Genomic DNA, 8873 nt, shown 5'->3' with positions numbered 1-8873 from the left:
ATAGGAATAAGAGCAGAGAGTGTGATGCTAACTGGAGGAGAATGGATGATTATAAGAAGAAAAGTGGTCTTTATATTCCATGATGGAATCATGATACTGAGTTTGGAAGTGAAAGAATAAAAGCATTGCTTTGTAATCTTGTTATGGGTTCAGAGAGCCAAGAGAGTTGCCTTAAGAATATTAAAGCAGACATATCAGGATTGAGCCAAAAAGTAGAATTGTAAGCAACTACGATTAAGTAACTTGGGAAGTAGTTTGGATGTCACCTATATTGAATCAGTATCAACTAGGCACTCTTCGAAGAAATACCATTTAGAATCTGAAGAACGATTGTCACTTCCTAGCTATCACTACTTGGAGTGGTAAGGCTACTATTGATCCATCCATGCATGTAGATGATGTAAGAAATAACCTTATAGACATTGATTATATGGACAAAGAGGAAATTGAAAAGTTGGTAATAAATGATGAGGCACCTCTGAAGTCTACAGTTGTAGGAAAGAAGCTAAAAATGAAGGAAAGGGTAAGAAGTTCACACCACCACTGAAGCCCATTCCCTAACCTCCTCCATAATTTTTTCAAAGATTAAAGTATAAAGTCAAAGAAAGAAAGTATAAGAAGTTTATTTCTATGCTAAAGGAGTTAACTGTGAACATCCTTCTTCTTGAAGCTCTAAAAAACATGCCTGTCTATGAAAAATTTATGAACAATTTGGTGAAAAAGAAGAGAAATTCCAGTTATGAGGATGATGGTATTTTGCATCATTATAGTGCAATTACATCTAAATCTCTTGTGCAAAAGAAAGATCTCCAAGTTTTCACTTTTCCTTGTACTATTAGATCATCTAGATTTGTTAGGGATTTGTGTGACTTAGGTGAAAGTATTAACTTGATGCCTCTAGCAGTGTTCAAACAATTCATCTTGTGCCCCCCAAATTCATGATGATACAATTATTAATGGAAGATCATACAGTGAAAAAGCCTATGGGCATATCATTTAATATTTTGGTTAAGGTAGAAAACTTTATATTTTTGGTGACTTTGTTGTCTTGGATTGTGAGGTTAATTTTAAGATGTCCATAATTTCGGGGAGACTATTTTTATGCAAGGGTAGAGCATTGGTGGATATGGAAAGATGTGAGCTTAAGTTTAGGATAATGATGAGGAATTCATGTTCAGTGTTCGTAGAACTATAAAGCATCCAACTGGCATATGGGTGGTTTCTGTAATAAATAGTCTTGATGACCCTAGAGGCCAACCCTATGGCTACTTTGTTGAATTTTGAGTAATCAAGGTCCGCACATCGCGTGGCGATGTTAAATCAGGCATTGTTTAAGGTGGCAAAGGTATGTTCCTAACTTTCTTGCTTTATTTTGGCCTAATGCATTAGGGACAATATATGCTTATTTGATGGGGTAGGGCTAGTTGTGGGACTAGATATCTTCTTTGTTTTTTTGTGTCTCTTTTCCCTGGAGTTTGCTATTATAATAGAGACGGAATTTTTAGCCATTTTGTTGTGTCATGATATGTGTGATGTGTTGTTTTTGTTTAATCAAAAGAAAAATAAGAAACCTATGTGTAGTCTATATATTTTGTTTTTTATTTTTAAGTATTTGAAAAATATGATGCCTCTCTAAAAGATTTTGTGAACTGTGTATGTAAATATCTTTGTGAGCATTGTTTGAATCTTCTTATGGCATTAGTATTAGGACAAAATAATCAAAGCTTAGATTTGCATGAACCGGATAGGTAGTAGTAGATAATATAACCTTGTACCATGTGTGTGTGAGTAATTTACCTAGTTTACTTTGTGCATTTAATCTAGAATTTGCCTGGTTAGTCTTGCCTAGGTTGTAGGATAGTTGGTTGGAATATGATCATAGGTTGTGTTTAAATAATTCCACTCTTAGCCTAAAATATCGACCAAATGAGAATATCCCTTGATCCCTAATTTGTGTAATGACCCTATAGGTCATTTTTCATATTTTTTATTATTTTTACCATTAGAGCTTTACCATAGCTACCCCAAGTCATTCATAACTTGTTGGGACTAATAAATTGGTTACCAAGCAGTTCATTTGGCTTTTAGAGCTAATTCACTTTTTAGAAGTCTTTGCTGGTTCCAAATAGCCACAGGGCAAAAACTTTAGGAAAATGACCTTATAAGCAAATTTTGACTGTGCCAACATCTTCATAATATTAATTTTAGGCTAGGTAGATAGATGGATAGGTAGATAGGTAGATAGGTATGTATGTATGTATGTATGTATATATGTAGGTAGGTAGAGAGACAGACAGACAGACAGACAGATAGATAGAATTGTTCTTATGGTTCTAGTGTGTGAATACTGGTTATGGCATGCATAGATTTGTTACATTCATAATTATTAAATTGGTAAATAATAAGATTCTAGCTAAAATATGATTTTACTACTATCTTTCCTAAATAAGGGTTAAAGCCTGATTTTCACTTTAAAAATTGATTTCTTCATAATAAAAATTGTATGTCTTAACGAATAACTTATACGTAAAAGAGGTTAATAATGATGTTTTAAAGATTTGATCGAGACAGGTTCTGGTCTATGATTTGATGCTACTAATTACTCTGGTCGTGAGAGATTATGGCCCTTTCTACACTTTTACAATGATTTAGTCTTAAATTTCACTTTAAGCAATAGATTTATGGATTTACACTCTTTTAGCCTCGACTTGAGTCTGTGCATCTATTATATCTTTGTATATATCTCTTCGATATAAGATGGAGAAATATGTTGAATTGATGATATAAATTATGTGTAAAATCCAATGACAAATTTTAGTATTGATGTTATGATGATTATGATGATACTGAATATTTACCCATCAAAATTGGAGGATGACTATGATGATATGCTTACATACCCAGCAAGGTCAGAGGACATTGTGATGAGATATTGATATCTGGCAAGGTCAAAGGAAATTATGATGATATATTGATACTCGACAAGTCCAGAGGATATTATGATGAGGATATTGATACCTTATAAGGACGAAGGATGATTATATCGATTTGCCTATGTGTACATCTACTGGTTCAAGTCCATTTAGCCCTATGTTTGGCAACTATATACCTGGCAAGGCCCAAGGGTAATTATAATATGGATGATGATGATGATGGTTATGATGGAGATGGTTATGATATTGGCATTGTGATATTGATAATAAACTTTGCATTTATTATTGCATGTGCATTACCTATCACTAGTATGCACCTATATCTATCAGCCCATATGGAGGGTTACATAGGTATGGGTGATGACTATACCTTATGGTGTGTCTTATGTTAATTGGACCTTTTGATCCTGGGTGGTGGGGTTATGTGAAAGTCTCGTCTAGGTATTTATTGTTTGGACTAGCCAGTTACTCGTATTGTTATTATTATTGTTATGATCATTGTTATGGCTAGTTTATGACAGATTAGTTACTAATTCAATATCAAGATTTAAGGAATGTTTATGGATTATCTATCTTACAATTTCATTATATGCATAATTAACTCATGATTAGGCAGATGATTCAAAAATGCTAAGTATACTAGCACTAGTTCCTGCTATGATTATGAGGTCTTAAAATGCTAGTCTGATGAGTTAGGATATACTTTGAGTTGACCATTTTTATGTATATTATCTAGCTATATGTATCTATGGTCTTACCATGTATCCCTTTCTTCCTTTATTTATTTAGATTGTATATTCATTCTTTGGCCTTGTATACTATTATATATCTTTCTTTGCTCTTTTATTCATATATTGGCCAGTGATATTCAGTATAATGTTGAGATTCCTGAGTCTGGCTAGACAAGAAAGTTTATCCTTAATACTTCTTTATCCTTATTATGCTAGTTTTTTGGCTATGAGTAGAATAGTTTCCCTTACTATCTCACTAGCTTTACTATGTATTTGTTGGATATTTGGGTATAGTTCTATTTTTGTTTATATGTTGTATATATTTGCATGATCTTTGGAGCTCAGTTGGCTGTTTCCTGCTGAGTACCACTTGTTTGGCACTCATACTACACTTTTGTAGCCTATAGATAATAGTATGAGTTATCATCAGTATTTTGTGCATCGTGCAGAGAAATCATAGTTTGGAGACATAGGGTGAGATGGTGAAATTCAGAGTATTACCTTCCTCCCTTTTATGTACTAAACTTTTCTCTATATTGTATTCAGAAATAAGTTGTAATAATATAATTCCCTTGGTATTTTATTTTTATTCTTTTATTATATTAGAAGCTCTTTTACTGATACCACCAGGTTTTTTTACTATATTATGTATTTGATATTTTATTACATCTATTCTGTATTCTTTCCTTAATCTCTTTAGGTAGTCTATTACTAGCCATTTCAGACTATGGGTTTGCCTTGCCTACTAGTGGGTTATAGTAGGCGCCATCATGCCTGAAAATTAGGTCATGAAAAATTGGTATCAAAGAGAAGTTCACCGGTGTATTGGTACAAGAGCTAACTGTTTTGAAGATTTATGCGGATTTGTTCAAAGACGTCTGTAACCTATCTTTGAGAGGCTACAGGGACATTCTTAGGAAATTCAATTCTTGACCCATTGTTGTGTGTCTGCATTGCTATGAGCTTCAAGCACAATATTTGACTCTATTTTATCCCTAAGCAGGTGATGCGATATGGTCGATAGATGCGGACGACACCTCGATATGCATTTTCATTAATTTCAACGTAGCGACGGACTAGAGAATCAAAGATAGATATCAAAGATCTTCAGCTTAAGCCAAAGAATTTTGGGGGCGGATCAAGCTCCAATTGAGCTCGTGACTACTCCAGCATTTTGAGGTTCAACATTGGGGATCTCAAGTTATGTTGTATATACCTCACATTCAAGGGTGACATTTGTCTCATCAAGCAGTTCTCAAGCCAGAGTTGAATTCATTGGTATTCATCAGGGTTCGTTACTAATTTCAGAGTACAAGATTAGGTTTTTAGATTAGGCTAGGAATATTCTTATGATATACTCTCCTAAAAAGGATATGGTGCATGGATTTATTATAGAACTGGTTTTGCCATTATGTTTGGTGTTGGAGAACTTAATAGCAGTTGGGTTTTCCTTCTCTCAAGTTATCGATTATATGAGAGCCTCAGTGAGAGAATGTATTGAGACTTATAAAGGTGGTGTCAAGAGGCCATGCCATCAGCATAGTGTTATTTGTATTTTATTCGAGAGTGAGGATCCTTCCAATAGAGGTTAGATTCATTTGTAGCTTATCAACTCTAAGTACGTAGCATTTTATATTATGAGTGGTCCTCAGAATAGTCATAATGATCATAGAGGGTAGAGTTCCCTCAAACCTTATGGAGTTTTTGGTATGGGTCTTCAGGCCACGAAGGACATTCTAGATTATGAGAGGTAGTATATCAGAGTATTCCAGGAGCTTATCTTGGTTGTAGTGAGAGGGGACATTGGTTTAACGAGTTCCCCAGATGCGAGTTAATCATTCCTTCTAAGTTAGTATGTTTTCCCCGCAAGCCTAGAGTTATTAAAATAGGCTATGATTGCGAGAAAGATGGACATTGTGGTAGAGCATCTCTCGGTGTCAGTTGGCCAGCCATTTGGGCTTAGTTCATGTTTCTCACCAAGGTTAAAACTTCAAGAGTTTGTTACGACTGCAGAGTGATCAGTTACTAATCAATAGAGTGTCCCTAACATGGGATTACTAGTCATTCAGCTTATTCAGATTAGCCTCGATTGTTGTGGCACCTTTAGTTAGAGATAGTGTGCTTAGCGCCATGGTTGATAATTTAGTTGGTCGATTTGAGTTTGGACCTGTTCAAATTTATTCTCCCTTAGATTTGTCAGTCATGTGGTTATGGATTTTGCCATGATTGCTGTGCTTTTATTTCCCTGTATTTACCTTTTTTATTATGTGCATTAGGGTCTTCATACCTATTCATAATTATATGCGCTAATGAGTTCATATGGGCTATTGCCTGCCTTGTTATTGAATTCATGATTATATGACTACCCCTATGGTTTATTCTTTTAGTAGTGTATAAAGTAGATCTGTATTGATATTTTCTCCCTATGGGTGTAGCATTTGGGTTTGAGTCTCATCTATCTTGGTACATTAACCTTATTATGGCCCTTGAGTGGTACTTTCCATTGATTTTTATTTTGGTACCACCTATTCCTTATGTTGATGGTTATATTGTTGTTATTATTGCTATTATTTGATGTAATTAATCCTTACTTGTTAGATAGCTATACTATTGGCATCTAGTTAGAATTTTCCCTTCTATGCGATTATTAGTCATTGGCTCAGGCAGTTAAAGCCTGATTGGATGATTTCTTTCCTATAGCAAGGTGAGGATTGGTGGTTTTTCTCTTTTATTAGTAATGCTAGATTGGTTTTGGTGTGAATTATGGTATCAAAGGTAAGTTGCCCTTCTGTGGTTCTGTATGGTTCTCGAGTTGACAATTTATTTATATTATCATTCTTGGTTTGGGATCCTTAGACTTTCTTCCTGGGTTATGAAGGTTGCTACATTGGTTATCCCTCTCTATATAACATGTTTGTGAGATTGACCAGTTTGGGGTCTATTCTTTATTTGTGGCTATTTCATTTCCTAAAAGTGGCTTGTTATTGATGTCGGAATGTATTAGATTCCTCTCTTATATTTGTTGGATTTGTCTCTAAGTATTGGTTTACCCTCATTATTGGTGTGGATATGGTGCCCCGTTCTTACCATGATGTAGTTCTCATTCTAGTGGAGTTAGAGGGTTAGAGAGAGGTGATAGTTCCTGTGACTACTTCTTAAGTTGACAAATTGGAAATTATTTATCTTGAGTTATTTGGTTCATTTTTTGGTAGTGGCCTAGATTTTGGCATTGGCATCGAGATTGGTTCATCTTCCTCGATAATGTAATTCATGGATTGATTGAGTTATGATTGTCCTACTTAGGTAACAACAACAACAACATCAAACCCAGTGCATTCCCACACAATGGGGTCTGGAGAGGGTAAAATGTACGCTGTCCATACCATCACCTCCGGAGAGGTAGAAAGGTTATTTCCGATAGACCCCCAGCTCAAGACAAAGAATAATAAACCAATTCATAATAAAGGATGAAACAAGATGGAATAACAAAAATAAGACACCTATACAGTAATACCCTATAATAACGAACAAAAGGCACCCCCACCCTCATACCCCACTCTAAAGATTTCCTAACTACTAACTATGAGCCCCCTATAGGTACAAACTTTCTATCCTAATTCACATCCTCCAAACCTTCCTATCTAGGGTCATGTCCTCAGTAAGTTGTAACTGCTCCATGTTATGTCTAATTACCTCTCTCTAATATTTCTTTGGCCTACCCTTACCTCGCTTGAACCATCTAAAGCAAGCCTCTCACACCTACAAACTGGGGTATCCATGCCTCTCCTCATCATATGCCCGAACCATCTCAACCAAATATCCCGCATCTTGTCCTTCACTGAAGCCACTCCAACATTCTCCTAAATAGTATCATTCCTAACCCTATCACTCCTGGTAAGCCCACACATCCAATGCAATATCCACATTTCTGCCACCTTCAATTTTTGGATATGGGAGTTCTTCACTGGCCAACACTCTGCTTCATACAGCATGGCCGGACGGACTGCCACTCTGTAGAATTTGCCTTTATGTTTGGGCGGCATCTTCTTATCACACAATACTCATGAAGAGAGCCTCCACTTTATCCAACTACCCTAATACGGTGGGAGATATCCTTATTAATCTCTTCATTTCCCTAAATCATGGACCCGAGATACTTAAAACTATTCCTCCTACAAATAACCTGGGAATCCAACTTAACTACCACCTTGTCCTCCTACCTCCAGTCTTTAAACTTATATTCCATATACTCTGTCTTTCTTCTACTCAACCTGAACCCTTTAGACTCAAGGGTTTGTCTCCAAACCTCCAATTTATCATTCACACCTTATCGTATCTCATCAATCAATACTACATCATCCGTAAAAAGCATACACCAAGGCACCTCTCCTTGAATACGCCATGTCAACACATCCATCATCAATCCAAACAAAAATGGGCTAAGAGTCGATCCCTGATAAAACTCTATAAAGACAGAGAAATGCTCTAAATCTCCTCCCACTGTCCTTACCTGAGTCTTAGCTCTATCATACATATCCTTAATCAATCTGATGTACGCCACTGGGACCCCACTCACCTCCAAGTATCTCCAAAGAAGGAGAATTCAAAAAATCCCCATTTTAGAGTTTTTCAGCCTAATAAGATTTGGTGGATTGTTTTTCCTTGATGATGTGTGCCTATGACTATTCTTTACAGAGATAGAGTGCTGGATTGATTAGTTTTCATCTAAAGATGAATATCTTCGAGTTGCTAGAGTTTTTACCATTACTAGTGTGGTTTGCATCCTTAGGGAGTTTTGAGCATGTTTTGATAGTTCATGCCTCCAATAGATAAGGAGTTAATTTCCTGTGTTTTCATCCGATGATTTACCCTTTATTGTGATTTTCTTCTTCAGTTATGTTTTAATTTTAGCTCGGTATGATTTAGTACAGATGTGTCTAATTTACATAGTATGGTCGATGTAAGTATTTGACTTTAGTTTGTATTTGTTGGCTCAATTTTGGATTTGACTCCTTGGGTTGGCGATTTGGAAGTTATGATAGAGTTGGAGTGTGAATCCCTACCCATCTTTAGGTTTAGTTTAGATATTTGAGATTGAGCGATTCAGCCTTAGTGATGGGATATTAGCTTGGAGTTTTACAGCTTAAGTACAACCTTCATGTTAGATTTTTCTCAGTTTGAATTTCATTTATAGGTTGGTTGATCCTAC

Source organism: Capsicum annuum, chromosome 2, assembly GCF_002878395.1.
Source record: "Capsicum annuum cultivar UCD-10X-F1 chromosome 2, UCD10Xv1.1, whole genome shotgun sequence".
Classification (NCBI taxonomy): domain Eukaryota; kingdom Viridiplantae; phylum Streptophyta; class Magnoliopsida; order Solanales; family Solanaceae; genus Capsicum; species Capsicum annuum.
The sequence above is the reverse complement of the archived record's forward strand: the minus strand, read 5'-3'. Positions refer to the sequence as shown.